Source organism: Dipodomys spectabilis, unplaced genomic scaffold (genome assembly GCF_019054845.1).
Source record: "Dipodomys spectabilis isolate Male_0828 unplaced genomic scaffold, ASM1905484v1 ptg000039l, whole genome shotgun sequence".
NCBI lineage: Eukaryota > Metazoa > Chordata > Mammalia > Rodentia > Heteromyidae > Dipodomys > Dipodomys spectabilis.
In genome coordinates, this window is record NW_024870716.1 from 4,834,883 (window position 1) to 4,850,230 (window position 15,348).

At 37.4% G+C, this 15,348-nt stretch overlaps 1 protein-coding gene across 1 annotated transcript in view; it reads right to left on the minus strand.

Moving 5' to 3' along the window:
* Tmem117 (transmembrane protein 117) overlaps window positions 1–15,348 on the minus strand; it is a 379,539-nt gene that overhangs the window by 19,069 nt on the left and 345,122 nt on the right. The gene's annotated exons all lie outside the window — the stretch shown is intronic.

Sequence of the window (15,348 nt, forward strand, 5' to 3'; positions counted from 1 at the left end):
TTTAAGAAAAAGATGAATAATAATCTGACACAGTAACATGAGAGACCAGCACTGAACAACTTCTCAAGTTGCCATTAGCTATTTTTTTTGGGGTCCGGTTGTGGGCCTGAACTGTGGGCCTGGGCCCTGTCCCTCAGCTCTTCAGCTCAAGGCTAGTGCTCTACACTTGAGCCACAGCGCCACTTCTGGCTTTTTTCTTTTTTCTTATATGGTGCTGAGGAATTGAACCCAGGGCCTCAGGCATGCAAGGCAAGCACTCTACCACTGAGCCACCTTCCCAGTCCAGCCATTAGCTATTTCTTAATTGTCAAGTGAGATAGGGTGACCCTCTCTCTCAGTAAGAAATATGACTGCTGTCAATGAGGAGAGTTGTGGGCCTGTTCATGGTGTTCAGATAGAAGCACCAAAATAAGGTACATAATATCAGTGAAGAAAGAAAATACTAGATTTGAAAAAACACTGGAGATGGATCCACATATGTTACTATAAACAATTGCACCATTAATCACTAAATGACCAGTCCCATCAGTTTTGTGTGTGTTGGGGGGGGGGGGGGGGTGCAGTACTGGGTCTTGAACTCAGGACCTACCTGGCCACTCTCCTTTAACTTTTTCACTCAAGGAGGATGTCCTACCACTTGAGCCACAACTCCACTTCTGGCTTCTTGGTGGTTTATTTCAGATAAGAGTCTCATGGACTTTTCTGCCAGGGCTGGCTTCAAACAGAGATTCTTACAGCTTAGCCTCCTGAGCAATAGCTAAGATTACAGGCGTGAGCCTAGCTATCATTTTAAGTTAGTACTTTTAATCAAATTCAAAGCAAGAAGGGCATGAATGTAATGTTAACACGAGATTTCAAACCCAGGAAGAAACTCCATAAAGACTTTGAAGGGATGACACAGATCAAGATACATTGCCTACATAAACTGCTTTGTTAAATGGCAATAATAAAAGTAAGGTAAAGGGTGGGTTGGGAGGGGATGGGTAAGAATGTTGAAAGGGATGACACTGATCAAGATGTGTCATATTCATAAACTACTTTGTAGAAGGGCAGTTACTTTGTACAGCTACTTAAAGATAATATTTTTTTTAAAAAACCAGTTTAAATTAATCTAAGGTTTCTGAGAGGTGGTGCTAGTAATCCAGTGTGTAAACTTTCGGGGGGTCTTGGCATATAAAGTTCACTGCTCTCTCTGCTGAGCACTCCCCATAAGTATTTCCAACAGGCCTTGATGAAAAGAGAATATACATCTGTATTAACCAGGGAAGCCTTGACTCTTAGTTTCCTGATCCAAGAATCACCTCCAACGGCTAATAAGAAAAAGATATACAAAGACAAATGGAATTATCCTTACTCTGGGTGTGTATAAACCTCATGTTACTACTCAACTCTCACCTCTCCTGGTCTTTCAAACTTTAGCAGTAAATAAGCATGCACTAAGATTCACAGTGGGATTAGACACGTTGTTACAAAGGAAAACTTATGTCTGCCAGAGTATCTATTGTTGCTCTGGATAAATAACACACGTATTATCAAGAAAGCTAGCCTGTTTTTATTTCTTGCTGTAAGGTAGAGAAGAGGCCTTGATAGCAATTGGGCCACTGTATTTAGAACCAGCTCATTTTTTAGGAAGACTTTTTTTTTTAGAAGGCTTTCATTTAGGTTTCCCTTCCATAAACGTAGAGTTTTCTACTGGGTGTGAAATTGGTTTTAGTTTGAAAAGCCATCCCTGGAGATTTCTTGGGGATTGTGATCAAAACCCCATTCACTAAAATATAGTCTCTCAATCACTTCCCATTTCATCTTGAAGAGAGCAAGATAAACTAAGGAAATGGGGAGAGGAAGAAAGCTAGAGGGAAGGGAACATCTTGATCCTTATCTGGAAAATGACTTTACTCTGGTTGTTGGTTTGCTTTGCTTTTTGTTTTTTGTTATTATAAAGGTGATATACAGAGGGATCACCATTTTATCTCAGGTAAAAAGTATATCACTTTTTGAACAATGTCACCTCTTTTTTACCTTCTCTCTCAGTTTTTCCCTCCCATCCCCACCCTCAAGTTGTATAGTTCATTCTCAACACAGTTGCTTTTTATTTTTAAGAAGGTATAAGGAAGGGAGTTGTGAGTATTGTGGTGGGGGAGGGCGGTAAGCAGTGATGTATAAGAAAGAAGTAGCTGGCACCTAGTAAGACATTTTTATAAAAGAGGGTAAACGGTTGGGAACTGGTGGCTTCTACCTGTAATCCTAGCTACCAAGGAGGCTGAAATTTGAGGATGGTAGTTTGAAGCAGGAAAGTCTGTACTCTTAATTAACAGCAAAAACAAACAAATGAGCAAAAAAAAACCTGAAGTGGAGCTCAGGGACAGTGCCTAGGTCCTGAGTTCAAGACTCAGGACTGGGATAAAAAAAAGATGAACAAAATAGATGATCTTCATTCATGAAATCTTCCAAATCCAGGCCTTCTATTTCATGTTTTACAATTATGCTTTACCCGCCTCCCCCACACACAATTCTTTTACTTAATCTCCTAACTTCTTGTCTTCAATCTCTTTGCTATTTAAATTTTTTCACTTCATTTCCAACATCTTTCAACTCATTTTTTTTATGATACTGAGGTTAGAACTGAAGGCCTAGCCCTTCCTTAGCAGGTACACTACCCTGTGAATAATGACCCCAGCCCTGTTTTTTACAGATTATTTTGGAAATGGATTTCCACAGACTTTTCTTCCGTAGCTGGCTTCAAACTGCAAATCTTCTAGATATTAGTCTCCTGATTATCTAGAATTAAAGGTGTGGGTCACAGGTACCCAACCCCAGCTCCAGACTTTATCGATTCTTGAGTCAGCATACATTTCTGGCATACAAGGACTTGGAGCGGAATGATAATAATTGCAATGGCTACCATTTTTGTAGGGATGGCCTTCAGACCCCAAGTTCAAGCCCCAGGACTGACCTGCACACATACAAAAAAAAGTAGTTTATATATGTCCTTCTGCAGAACTATTTATTTGATTCATCTGACTCATAAGAACAGCCAACTCAGCACCTAGAAACAGAAGTTAATGGTCTAGGAAATTTGTTTAAAAGGATCCTAGCAGAGAACTTCCCAAACATGCAAAAAGATAGGCCTGTTCAGATACAAGAAGCCTTTAGAACCCCAAATAGACCAGACCAGAATAGGACATCCCACCGTCACATTATAATCCACACAGGATCAACTCAGAACAAGGAAAAGATCCTTAAAGCTATCAAGGAGAAAAGGGTAATCACCTATAAAGGGAAACCAATTAGAATCACCTCAGATTTCTCAGCAGACACAATCAAAGCAAGAAGAGCCTGGAATGATGTATGCCATGCCCTAAAAACAAACAACTATCAACCAAGAATACTGTACCCAGCTAAACTCTCCTTCATAACTGAAGGCCAAATAAAAACCTTCCATAGCAAAGAAAAATTGAAACAATACATCTCCACCAAACCAGCCCTACAAAAGATTCTTAAAGATGTCCTACACATAGAAAACCAACAAGACCGCAATAAAGGCCAAGAAACTGCACCCAAACTGAGAATCCAAGAACCATAGGAAGAACCCAGTTTTCGCAGCCCCCAAGAAGGTAGATAACATGGCAGGAACTCCCAAATACCTCTCAGTCCTATCTCTTAACGTTAACGGACTGAACTCTCCAATTAAGCGACATAGACTGTCTAGTTGGATTAAAAAACAAGACCCTTCTATCTGCTGCCTGCAGGAGTCACATCTTGCCCGTAAAAACAAACACATTTTCAATGTTAAAGGCTGGAACAAAATCTACCAAGCAAAAGGACCCCATAAACAGGCGGGAGTTGCAATCCTAATATCAGATAAAATAGACTTCAAATTAAAATTCGTGAGAAGAGATAAAGAAGGTCGCTACATACTAATTAAAGGATCTCTCTTTCAGGAGGATATTACAATTCTAAATATCTATTCGCCAAACAATGGAGCACCCAAATTTATCAAAGAAACACTACTTTCCCTCAAATCCCATATAGATCCAAAGACATTAATTGTTGGGGATTTTAACACACCACTCTCCCCACTAGATAGATCAACTCGGCAAAAATTCAACAGAGAAATCGCAGATCTAAACAGCTGCATAGATCAACTAGACTTAACAGACATCTACCAAACATTTCACCCAGCAGCATCAGAATATACGTTTTTCTCAGCAGCACATGGAACATTTTCTAAAATAGACCACATTTTAGGCCACAAAGCAAACTTGTCTAAATTCAGAAACATTGAAGTTATACCTTGCATTCTCTCTGACCACAAGGGAATAAAATTAGAACTCAACACCAAAAGCCACCAAAGAAAGTCCAGTATCACATGGAGGCTGAACAACACACTGCTGAATCATGAGTGGGTCATGGAAGAGATTAGAAAGGAAATTCAAATGTTTATGCTATTCAACAAAAATGAACACACAAATTACCAGCTCCTCTGGGACAGAGCAAAGGCAGTACTCAGAGGCAAGTTTATAGCTCTGAGCTCCTACATCAACAAATTGGAGAGATCTGAAACTAGCAATTTAATGACACATCTAAACCTCCTTGAAAAAGAGCAGCAAGATAAACGCCAATCCAGTAGACGGAAAGAAATAATCAAAATTAAATCAGAATTAAATGAATTAGAATCCAAAAAAACTATAAAAAGAATCAACAAAACAAAGAGTTGGTTCTTCGAAAAACTTAACAAAATTGACAGACCCTTAGCAAATCTTATCAGAAAAAGAAGAGAACACACCCAAATTAATAAACTCGGAGATGAGAATGGAAACATCACCACGGAAACAACCAAGATTCAGAACATTATAAGGGAATACTTCTCAAAACTTTATGCTAATAAGTTTGAGAACTTGACAGAAATGGACCTCTTCCTAGCAAATATTGAGATGCCAAAACTAAACCAAGATGAGTTAAACTATCTTAACAGGCCCATATCAAGCACTGAAATAGAAACAGCAATAAGAGACCTCCCAGCTAAGAAAAGTCCAGGACCAGATGGTTTTACAGCGGAATTTTACAAGGCCTTCAAAGCAGAGCTCATACCAATTCTCCTCCAACTCTTCAATGAAATTGAAAGAGAAAGCTCACTACCGAACACATTCTATGAAGCCATCATAACCCTCATCCCAAAACCAGGCAGGGACTCATCAAAGAAAGAGAACTACAGACCCATGTCTTTGATGAACATTGATGCAAAACTTCTCAACAAAATTTTGGCCAACCGACTTCAACAATTCATCCAAAAAATCATACACCACAATCAAACAGGATTCATTTCAGGGATGCAAAGCTGGTTCAATATATGCAAATCAATTAATATTATTCATCACATCAACAGGAGCAAGAATAAGAACCACATGGTTATCTCAATAGACGCAGAAAAAGCATTCGACAAGATCCAACACCCCTTTATGATGAAGGTTTTGGAAAAATTAGGAATCCATGGAACATTCCTCAATACAATAAAGGCTGTATATGACAAACCTACAGCCAGCATTATACTCAATGGTGAAAAACTAAAGCCATTTCCTCTTAACTCAGGAACAAGACAAGGATGCCCACTCTCTCCACTTCTCTTCAATTTAGTATTAGAATGCCTAGCTACAGCAATAAGATAAGATACAGACATAAAGGGGATCCAAATAGGGAACGAAGAAATAAAACTCTCCCTCTTTGCAGATGACATGATCTTGTATTTAAAGAATCCCATAGACTCCACTCCCAAATTACTCAAGCTGATTCAAAACTTTGGCAAAGTAGCAGGTTATAAAATTAACCCCCCAAAATCAATGGCTTTTCTGTATGCCAACAATGAGAAAAGTGTGGCTGAAATTAGGAAAGCAACTCCATTTGTAATAGCCCCACAAAAAATAAAATACCTAGGAATTAACTTAACTAAAGAAGTGAAGGACCTCTATGATGAAAACTTTAAAATCTTGAAAAAGGAAATCAACACAGAACTTAAAAAATGGCAAAACCTCCCATGCTCCTGGATTGGAAAGATTAACATTGTGAAAATGGCAATACTTCCCAAGGCTATCTACAAATTCAACGCAATACCTATCAAAATTCCACCCTCATTCTTCAAGGAAATAGAAGAGGCAATCCAAAAATTCATATGGAACAAGAAAAGACCCCGAATAGCAAAAACGCTCCTCAACGGAAAGAACACTGCTGAAGGAATATCAATACCAAATTTCAAACTCTACTATAAAGCCATAGTAATCAAAACAGCTTGGTATTGGCATAAGAACAGACCTCAGGACCAATGGAATAGAATTGAAAACCCAGAAATGAACCTACAGACCTATAGCCATCTAATCTTCGATAAGGGAGCTAAAACAATAGAATGGAAGACAGACAGCCTCTTCAGTAAATGGTGCTGGCAAAACTGGTTAACTACATGCAGAAAACTAAAGCTAGATCCTTATATATCACCCTGCACCAGAATCAACTCCAAATGGATCAAAGACCTTGAACTCAAAGCAGACACTCTGAAAACATTACAGGATGGAATAGGAGAAACCCTGGGTCTCCTTGGCTCAGGCCGAAATTTTCTGAATAGAGACCCGGAAACACAACAAATCAAAGAAAGGTTGGACAAATGGGATTGCATAAGGTTGCAGAGCTTCTGCAGGGCAAATGACATAGCTAGCAAGATCAATAGAAAGCCCACGGATTGGGAGAAGATCTTTACTAGCCATACAACGGACAAGGGTCTCATATCTAAAATATACTTGGAACTCAAAAAATTAAACCACCCAACAACAAATCCTCAAAGAAACAATTGCCCAATAAGTAAGTGGGCGAAAGACTTAAAGAGAAGCTTCTCTGAAGAAGAAAGAAGGATGGCCAATAGACACATGAAGAAATGTTCAACATCCCTAGCCATAAAAGAAATGCAAATCAAAACAACATTGAGATATCACCTCACTCCAGTTAGAACAGCAAAAATCAAGAACTCTAACAACAACAGATGCTGGAGGGGATGTGGACAGAAAGGAACCTTACTTCATTATTGGTGGGAATGTAAACTTGTTCAACCACTTTGGAAAGCAGTATGGAGGTTCCTCAAAAGACTTCACATAGAACTCCCCTATGACCCAGCAATCCCACTTTTGGGCATTTACCCTAATGTTTACAAACAAGACCACACAAAAGCTACCAGCACAACTATGTTTATTGCAGCATTATTTACCATAGCTAAGATATGGAACCAACCCAGATGCCCCTCAGTAGATGAATGGATCAAGAAAATGTGGTATATATACAGAATGGAATTCTATGCCTCCATCAGAAAGAATGACATTTCCCCATTTGTTAGGAAATGGAAAGGCTTGGAAAAAATTATATTAAGTGAAGTAAGCCAGGCCCAAAGAAACATAGGTCCCATGGTTTCCCTTATTTGCAATATCTAGTATAGGTATGAGTCAAGCGGAAAAAGTCAGATAATGTGATGTTAGGAAAACGAACCCTCAAATATGTATTTTAATGTTTTTGTTTCTTTCATGCATGTGTTTCTAATGCATTTATAAGATTATTTCTTTGTTGCTTTGTATGTCCCTCCCCCACAGTATAACCCCCACTTTCACTATATTTGATGTCAGTATAACATGTGGAGGAGATGGGGACAAACAAGTCGTTTAAGGATTCAGGTGGACCTGTTGCAACAATGAGAAGTACAAAATGTCATGTCAAAACCAGCTTTACAATGTCGGTGTGGGGGGGGGGGAAGGGGGGTATGATTGGGTGGGGGGGAGGGGGGAGGCTTGGAAGGGAGGTGAAGGGTAAACAAAGGAGAGGCTGCAATGCTTGGTAAGAAATGTATGCATTATCCTGCCCATGTAATTGTAACCCCTCTGTACAGTATGTTCTCAAATAAAATAAAATAAAATTAAAAAAAAAAAAAGAACAGCCACCTCTACGTTTATTTTCATGATGAATCACTGGCCTCTCATCAAAGTCTGATGAGTGAGATTTGATTGATTGATAACAAACACTGAGGTTGTTTTGACCACCAGAGTGTGGATGAATAGCCCATTTCCTATTCAGATTGTACGTAGGTATTATGACACATGACTTTCTTTCCTGATGCATAAATGTAAAAGTTACATTTTGCACACCAGATAAAAATAAGGTACGTACAGCTATGTAAGCCCAGCATACATAGGCTCATCTAAGAGTCATATATAATGAGGATAAAAATATTTATTTAAAGTGAGTGACAAAACAAGGTATATACAGCTACGTAAGCCCAGTGTAAATAGGCTCATCTAAGAATTGTATATAATGAAACAGTCAGTTACTTTGTTATTTATGAAGCATTATCAGTGTTCAGTAATTCAGAGCTTTGTTACTGGTCTCTGCTATGAAATCCAGCAAAGGTCTGTCCAATTTGTGGATCAGTGATGTGAGAATTATGTAGGCATGTGATATTATGGGATTCCAGTTTCATCTGTTGTTGATGATGTGAACAGATTTCCAGTTTTACGTCTTCTCTTCGTGAGACACAGTTAATTTTCATTCAGATAGGCCTATTTCTCATATAAAAATAAATGAACAGTGTCATGATAAATATACCTAATCTTACTTCTTAATGTACTTTAGCCTGCTTCTGCCTGGAAGAATAAAAATCTGGTACTAATTCCCATTCCTCATGGACTCTGTTTAGTCTCAAGACCTTCTGGGTCCTCACTCTCTGATGCTTTCCCATTGAGACTCGTGCCTTGGGGTAAAGGAAAAGAATTTGGCATACCATTCAGAAGAAGTCAAGCTTGAAACCAAGACTATTTGGGACTCCTCAACTAGCATTCAATTTACCAAATCAAATGAAGAGAACTCATTTTTGTTTAGGAAAGCATTAGAGGATAAAAATGAAATAACACTTATTATGCTACCCTGCAAAAACTAAAGCCTTCATATCAGAGGGGAAAAATTGTATTTTTCTGAGTTTATGATTAACCCTGTTTTTTAAGGAAATGAAAAGATAATTGATAACCTTTTAGAGTAGAATTGACAATCAATTCTCAAATGTGGATATAAAACGTCAATTTTTATATAATAATTTACATATCTCATGTTTATAGGTACTAGATTTTTAAGCCTCAAATGATCTCAAAAGTCATCTTAATGGATATATGTCTTTCTTCCTTTGTCAATCTCTATGCATCCATATTTCACAAGTGAATTTAGGTTCATGAATAACACAATATTATTCTATCCCAAATTTTCACAGCTTAGTGTCCTTAGCTTTTCCATGTTTAGTTGTGTCCTAGCAACAAGATTTTCTTTTATGACAGTGAGCAGTGGTGGCCTGAAGAATTGTACTTATTCTTTGGGTGATATTTTTGTTTCTTATTGAGAAACTAGAGACGCTGGTTTTTTTCCCCCCACAACATTGTGCTTCTCCTAATTGGCAAAGTTGTCATAGCATCACTTGGCTGAATTAATCCTTGCCAACCTTGACATATAGTAGATTTTGCTTTATTTAGTTGTTGCCTGTCTCTCCCTCCACCCCTCATCCCTGCTGAAATGTAAGCTCTGGGAAGCTTATAGTCTTTATTTTTCCTGTTTGGTTCATCCATGCATTCCTCATACCTGAAAAAAAGATTCAACATATAGTTAAGAGCTCAAATATTTGTTGCACTGGTGAATGAAGCACTCTGAAAGTTAAAGCTATACAACTGTCCTGTTTAAATTTTCATGGAAGTGGAACACAAGATATATTTAAACAGAACCAAAGACAACCACTGTTTGGGTAATTAGAGGGTACTCACCACTATGATAAATTATTATGAAAACTCTATGTTATTTTTCTCCTCATTAACAAATGACACTGAGATCATACAAAGATCTTTCAATGTGTTCAACTGCCTTCAACGCACTCCTTCCCTATTTTTCTTACTTTTGTGGTATATACAATGAATTATTGACTGCAATCTCCCTCCCCGCCTTCATTCTTCTATTCCTCTCCTCTAGGCCCCACCCCTGCTCTTAAAAGTACCCATTTCCTGGGTACTTACTTTGATGGGCTTTCACTTAGTCTTTCTAAAGAATTATACTGTTTGAGCTCTCCATAGAATCTATTAGAACTTCCGTCGATGTTCCGTTGATTCATTTGTAACCCTTTGCGTACCACCCAATGTGTTTACTTATAGATTTTTTAGGAACAATCTAGTTTTGATAAATGAAGAAAACCATGCAACCTTTGTTTCTCTGGGTTTGGCTTCACTTAATATATTTTTTCCAAGTTTTTCCATTTCCTTATAAATAGTACAATATCATTCTTTCTGATGGATGAGTAGAATTCCATTGTGTATACATACATTTTCTTGACCCATTTGTCTATTGAAGAGCATCTGGGCTGATTCCCTATCTTGGCAATGGTGAATAGTGCTGCAATGAACATGGTTGTGCTGGTGGCTTTACTATAGCCCTGTTTATGGTTTGTTGGATAAATAATCAGGAGTGGAATTACTGGGACAGAGAAGTAGATCACAGATCAAGATGCATTGTATACATAAACGGATTTGTTAAATGAAAATGTTAAATGTTAAATGCAAAAAAAATTCAATATGTATCTTATAAAATTAAGAAAAATGAGGGAAGGGGTGTTATGGGAAGAGTGGGTGAGAATGTTGAAAGGAGTGACATTGATTAATATATACTGTATTCATAAACTGCTCTGTTGAATGCAACTTCTTTACACAACTACTTAAGGACAACATATTAAAAGTAAAACATCAGGAAAATATAGAAAATAATTGAAAAAATATTTTTCAGAAATTACAAAGAAAAGGAGAAAGTGGATAATTAGAGAGAATGGAGGTTGAGTATAAATGTTGTGAGATGAGACAATGTTTGGGGAGTTGGTTGAAAATATGTATTGGAACCAGGTGTTGGTGGCTTATATTTGTAATCCTACTATTCTGGAAGTTGAGATCTGAGGACTGTGGTTCAAAGCCAGCCATGGCAGAAAGTTTGTTATACTCTTATTTCCAATAAACTACTCAAAAAAGCCTGAATTAGAGCTCTGGCTGAGGTGGTAGAGTGCCTGCCCAGAGCCAAAGAAGCTCAGGGACAGCACATAGGCCCTGAGTTCAAACCTCAGGACCAACACACACACACTCATGTTGGGGATGTTGGGGGGTGGTCCATGAGACCTTTTTAGTCACCATGTTAAGTGCAAGCTCATGGGATGTTAGAAAACAAGAAGTGAGAATGAGAGAGTGGAGGGATCAGATTCTACAGAGCCTGGCAACAGTGGGAGGATTAGGCAAGGCAGAAGATCAGATGTCCATGGTAAACATAAAGGATGAGGGCATAGGTAAACACAAACAGGATCAGACACACACAGACACAGACATAGATAGCATTTGCATTTCTCCCTCTGTGTAGTTGTGGCGATTGTGAGGGTGGACAAGATAATGATGAAGGGTGAACAATCCTGAAATGGATTGTATCTTTGAAGGAAGGGAGTCTAAATTCACTGAGATCTGTTGAATAATAGGGGATAGAAGAGGGAAGAAAAATGAGAGTGAGGGGTAAATTTGATTTAAAAAGCTATTTGTATGTGTAGAATATGCCAGTGAAACCACTTTGACAAATTAGCACAAACTAAAAAAATAAACAAATGAAGGGGCAGAAATGTCAGGGATGTGGGCATTAGTGGATGGGGATGGGGAGATAAATGGAGAGGGTAAAGGAGAGTGAATATGGTCAAATACTTAGTATACACATATGCAAATCAAACATTGAAGCTCATCAAGATTGGGTTGGAAAGGGAAGAAGAGAGATAATACAGAGTGATAGAGAGAATGAATCTGATTGAGGGACATTTATGTATATATGGACAAGTCAAAATAAAATTCCTTGTAAAACTAATTGATAGTCATGATAATGTGGGGAAAACATGAAGGATGTTTACATAAGAGAAAGCAGGAGATCATATCTCATATGTTATACTTTAATTTTCTCTTAATATTCACGGCCATTCCCCCCACCCTGCCCCAAGCACAAATATATCTATAACCTCATGGAATTTTTTCTTTCAAGCACACATGCTATTCAAATGATTAAAAACCTCCCAGAGGAGGAAAACATTGGCTTTCTAGTTGAAAGAGGATCTTCTAAAAATTTATTTTCTTTAAGTAATTGTACAAAGGAGTTGCCACTCAACAAAGCATTTTATGAATATGGTGACTTAGTCAATGTTGAAATAGGATTTTTGTCAAGTAGTGGTAGAGATAGCATACTCCATTCAACACCAAAACAAATCCAAGCCATATTGTAAACCCTTTACATGAAATGCTTTCAAGACCTTGACTCTGTTTTTCTATGTATTCTATGATGCAAAAGAAAATACCTGGGAAAACTATTATTGTTGCTTCCCAATTCGAATTTTTATGTCTATTTTGTATTTTGTTTAACATCTTTTCTTCACCAATATTATTTTTCTTATTTTCAAAAGCCAATATGAATTTTCCCAGCTAAATCCGAAGACACCCTATATCATTGAGATATAAGTATTTGTTTAGAACCTACAGTAAAAATAAATAAATAAAGCCAACAGCAAAAACAAATGTCAAGCCCAGGACAGATCTAAAAAGTAAGTATAGTCTATTACTTTAAAGAGAGCTTGCCTTAAGGCTCTGGGAAGATAGTGGGTTTTCAAGAACAAGCTTCATTACATCTGGACACCTTGAAACCATTATTCCTGTACCTGTCATGATGTAAACAAACAGCAAGTCTGATAAAATGCACTGGGGCTCATTTACCAACATCCTGCCCTGGCAGACTGATGCGATGAAGGACAAAATAAAACTCAGTCTGGTAAGTGTTTACAACTGATGGAAATGCATCATGTGGCATCTAGGAATAATGGAAAATCAATACCTCTCACTAGGGCAAAACAGTTCACCAGTACACAAGGAAAGAATGCTTCACATCTTAAAATACGCTCACTGAAACCGGAGGTGGGGTTAGGGGAGTGGGGCAAAGCACTGGCTAAGAAGACTTGACGATAAATAAAGTTATTACAAAGTTTAAAGAAAATAATAATAGGTTATTTTAGACAGTTTCCCATGAGTTACCAAATGAATTAATCTACTAAGCACTTCTTAAGAAGAATAAACTTTAACCTGAGTATACAATATAAATGTGTGTTTAAATATTAAAATACTACCAATTTTTGTTTTAAATCTATCCACTAAAATAATTTTGATTTAAAAATAAAATTAATGAATATGTCAAAAGTAGATACAATCCAGATAGATCTGTCATGAGTTGCTGTTTGTAGGAACAGGATTAAAGGGGCAGTGACTGGAAAGAAACCATGATTTGATTAGTTTCAAATAACTGTGTTAGCATGAGTTAAATTGAATTTTAGAATTCGGCTGTGAATCCATCTAGTCCTGGGCATTTCTTGGATGAGAGGTCTTTTGTTGCCATTAGAGGTCTATTTAGTTGGACTAAATCTTCTTGGTTTAGTTTGGGTATTTCAATATTCACTAGGAATTCTTCTATTTCTTCCAGATTCTACAATTTGTTAGCATAAAGGTTTGCAAAGTATTCCCTTATACTGTTCAATACTTTTTTTGTTTCTGTCTAATTTTATTTATTAGGGTGTGTTCTTTTCCTTTTTTTGGTCAGGTTTGCTTAGGGTCTGTCAATTTTGTTAAGTTTTTCAGAGAACCAACTCTTTGTTTTGATGATTCTTTATATTTTTTTAAAAGTCTCTAGTTCTTTTATTTCTGATTTAATTTTGACCACTTGTTTTTGTCTGCTGGTTTGGGGTTTGGCTTGTCCCTCTTTTTCAAGTAATTTAAAAGGTGCATCATTAAATTGTTGATTTGAGATTTCTCCAATTTGTTCATATAGGCACTCAGAGCTCTTTCTACATTTTCCTCTGAGTACAGTGCTTGCTGTGTCCCAGAAGAGCTGGTATTTTGTGTGTTCATTTTTGTTAAATTCCATAAATGTTTGAATTTCCATTCTGATCTCTTCAATTACCATTCAACAATGTGATGTTCAGTCTCCACAAGTTAGAGTATTTTCTGTGAGACCAAAGGAGGACATTCTTAGCAGAGGATCACAAGGACTCAATAGCCATGTGCATGTGATCATATAAAATGATACTTTTTGAAATGAACTCCAAGAAATGGAAACAAGAGGTTTTGGGGTTTTTATTTGGTCAGTCGTGGATCTTGAACTCTGGGCTAGGGCACTGTTCCTCGGCTCTTCAGCTCAAGGCAAGCACCACTTGAATCACAGTGCAACTTCCAACAAGAGGTTTTTTTTTAATTCTACTTTTTGTGTGTGTTTTTTTGTTTTACCCCTTTTGTTGCTACTTTTGACTTCTGTACATTTTGTCTTGTATGTAAGTTTATCTGATTTGGGGAGGGGAAGGGAAAGCACAGAGACAATGGGACAAAGCATAAACTAATTCAGCAGTGATTCTCACTAGACACTATATTGAAAATGAACTATATAACTTGTTGGGGAGAGGGGAGAGGAGGGAAAAAACTGGGAGAAAATGAGGGAAGAAGTGACACTGTTCAAAAGGAAATGTACTCAATACCTGATTTATGTGATTGTAATCCCTCTGTATATCATCTTTACAATGAAAAAGAACTAAAAAAATGAATTTTATTTGTTTTGACTTGGGACTCTATGATCTGTGATTTTCTTTTTCTGTTTTCAGTAGGATTTGCAATGAGTGATGTGAAAAACTGCCTTTCTTATAGATTTATAGGCACTTTCTAGCTACCACAAATGAGGGAAACCATGCAACTATGTTTCTTTGGGTCCAGCTGACTTCACTTAATATAATTTTTTCTAAGTTTTTTCCATTTCCTTATGAGTGGTACAGTATCATTCTTTCTGATGGATGCATAGAATTCCATTTTGTGTGTGTGTGTGTGTGTGTGTGTGTGTGTGTGTGTGTGTATCACATTTTCTTGCTCCATTCATCCATTAAGAAGCATCACTGAATGTTGATTTCATATCTTGGCTATGGCAAATAATGTTGCAATTAACATGGTTGTGCTGGTAGGTTTAGTGTGGCTTTGTTTGTGTTCTATTGGATAAATACCAGGAGTGGAACTGCTTCATAGGAAAGCTCTATTTCTTGGGGGTGGGAGGAATCTCCATATTGTTTTCCAAAGTGAACAAACTTACATTCCTACCAGCACTGGATGGGGTTACAAATGACCTAACTAAAGTGTAATAGATTCTATGGAGGGTTCATAGTATAATTCTTTAAAAAGACAAGTCAAAGCCCAACAAAGTAAGTGCCAAGAA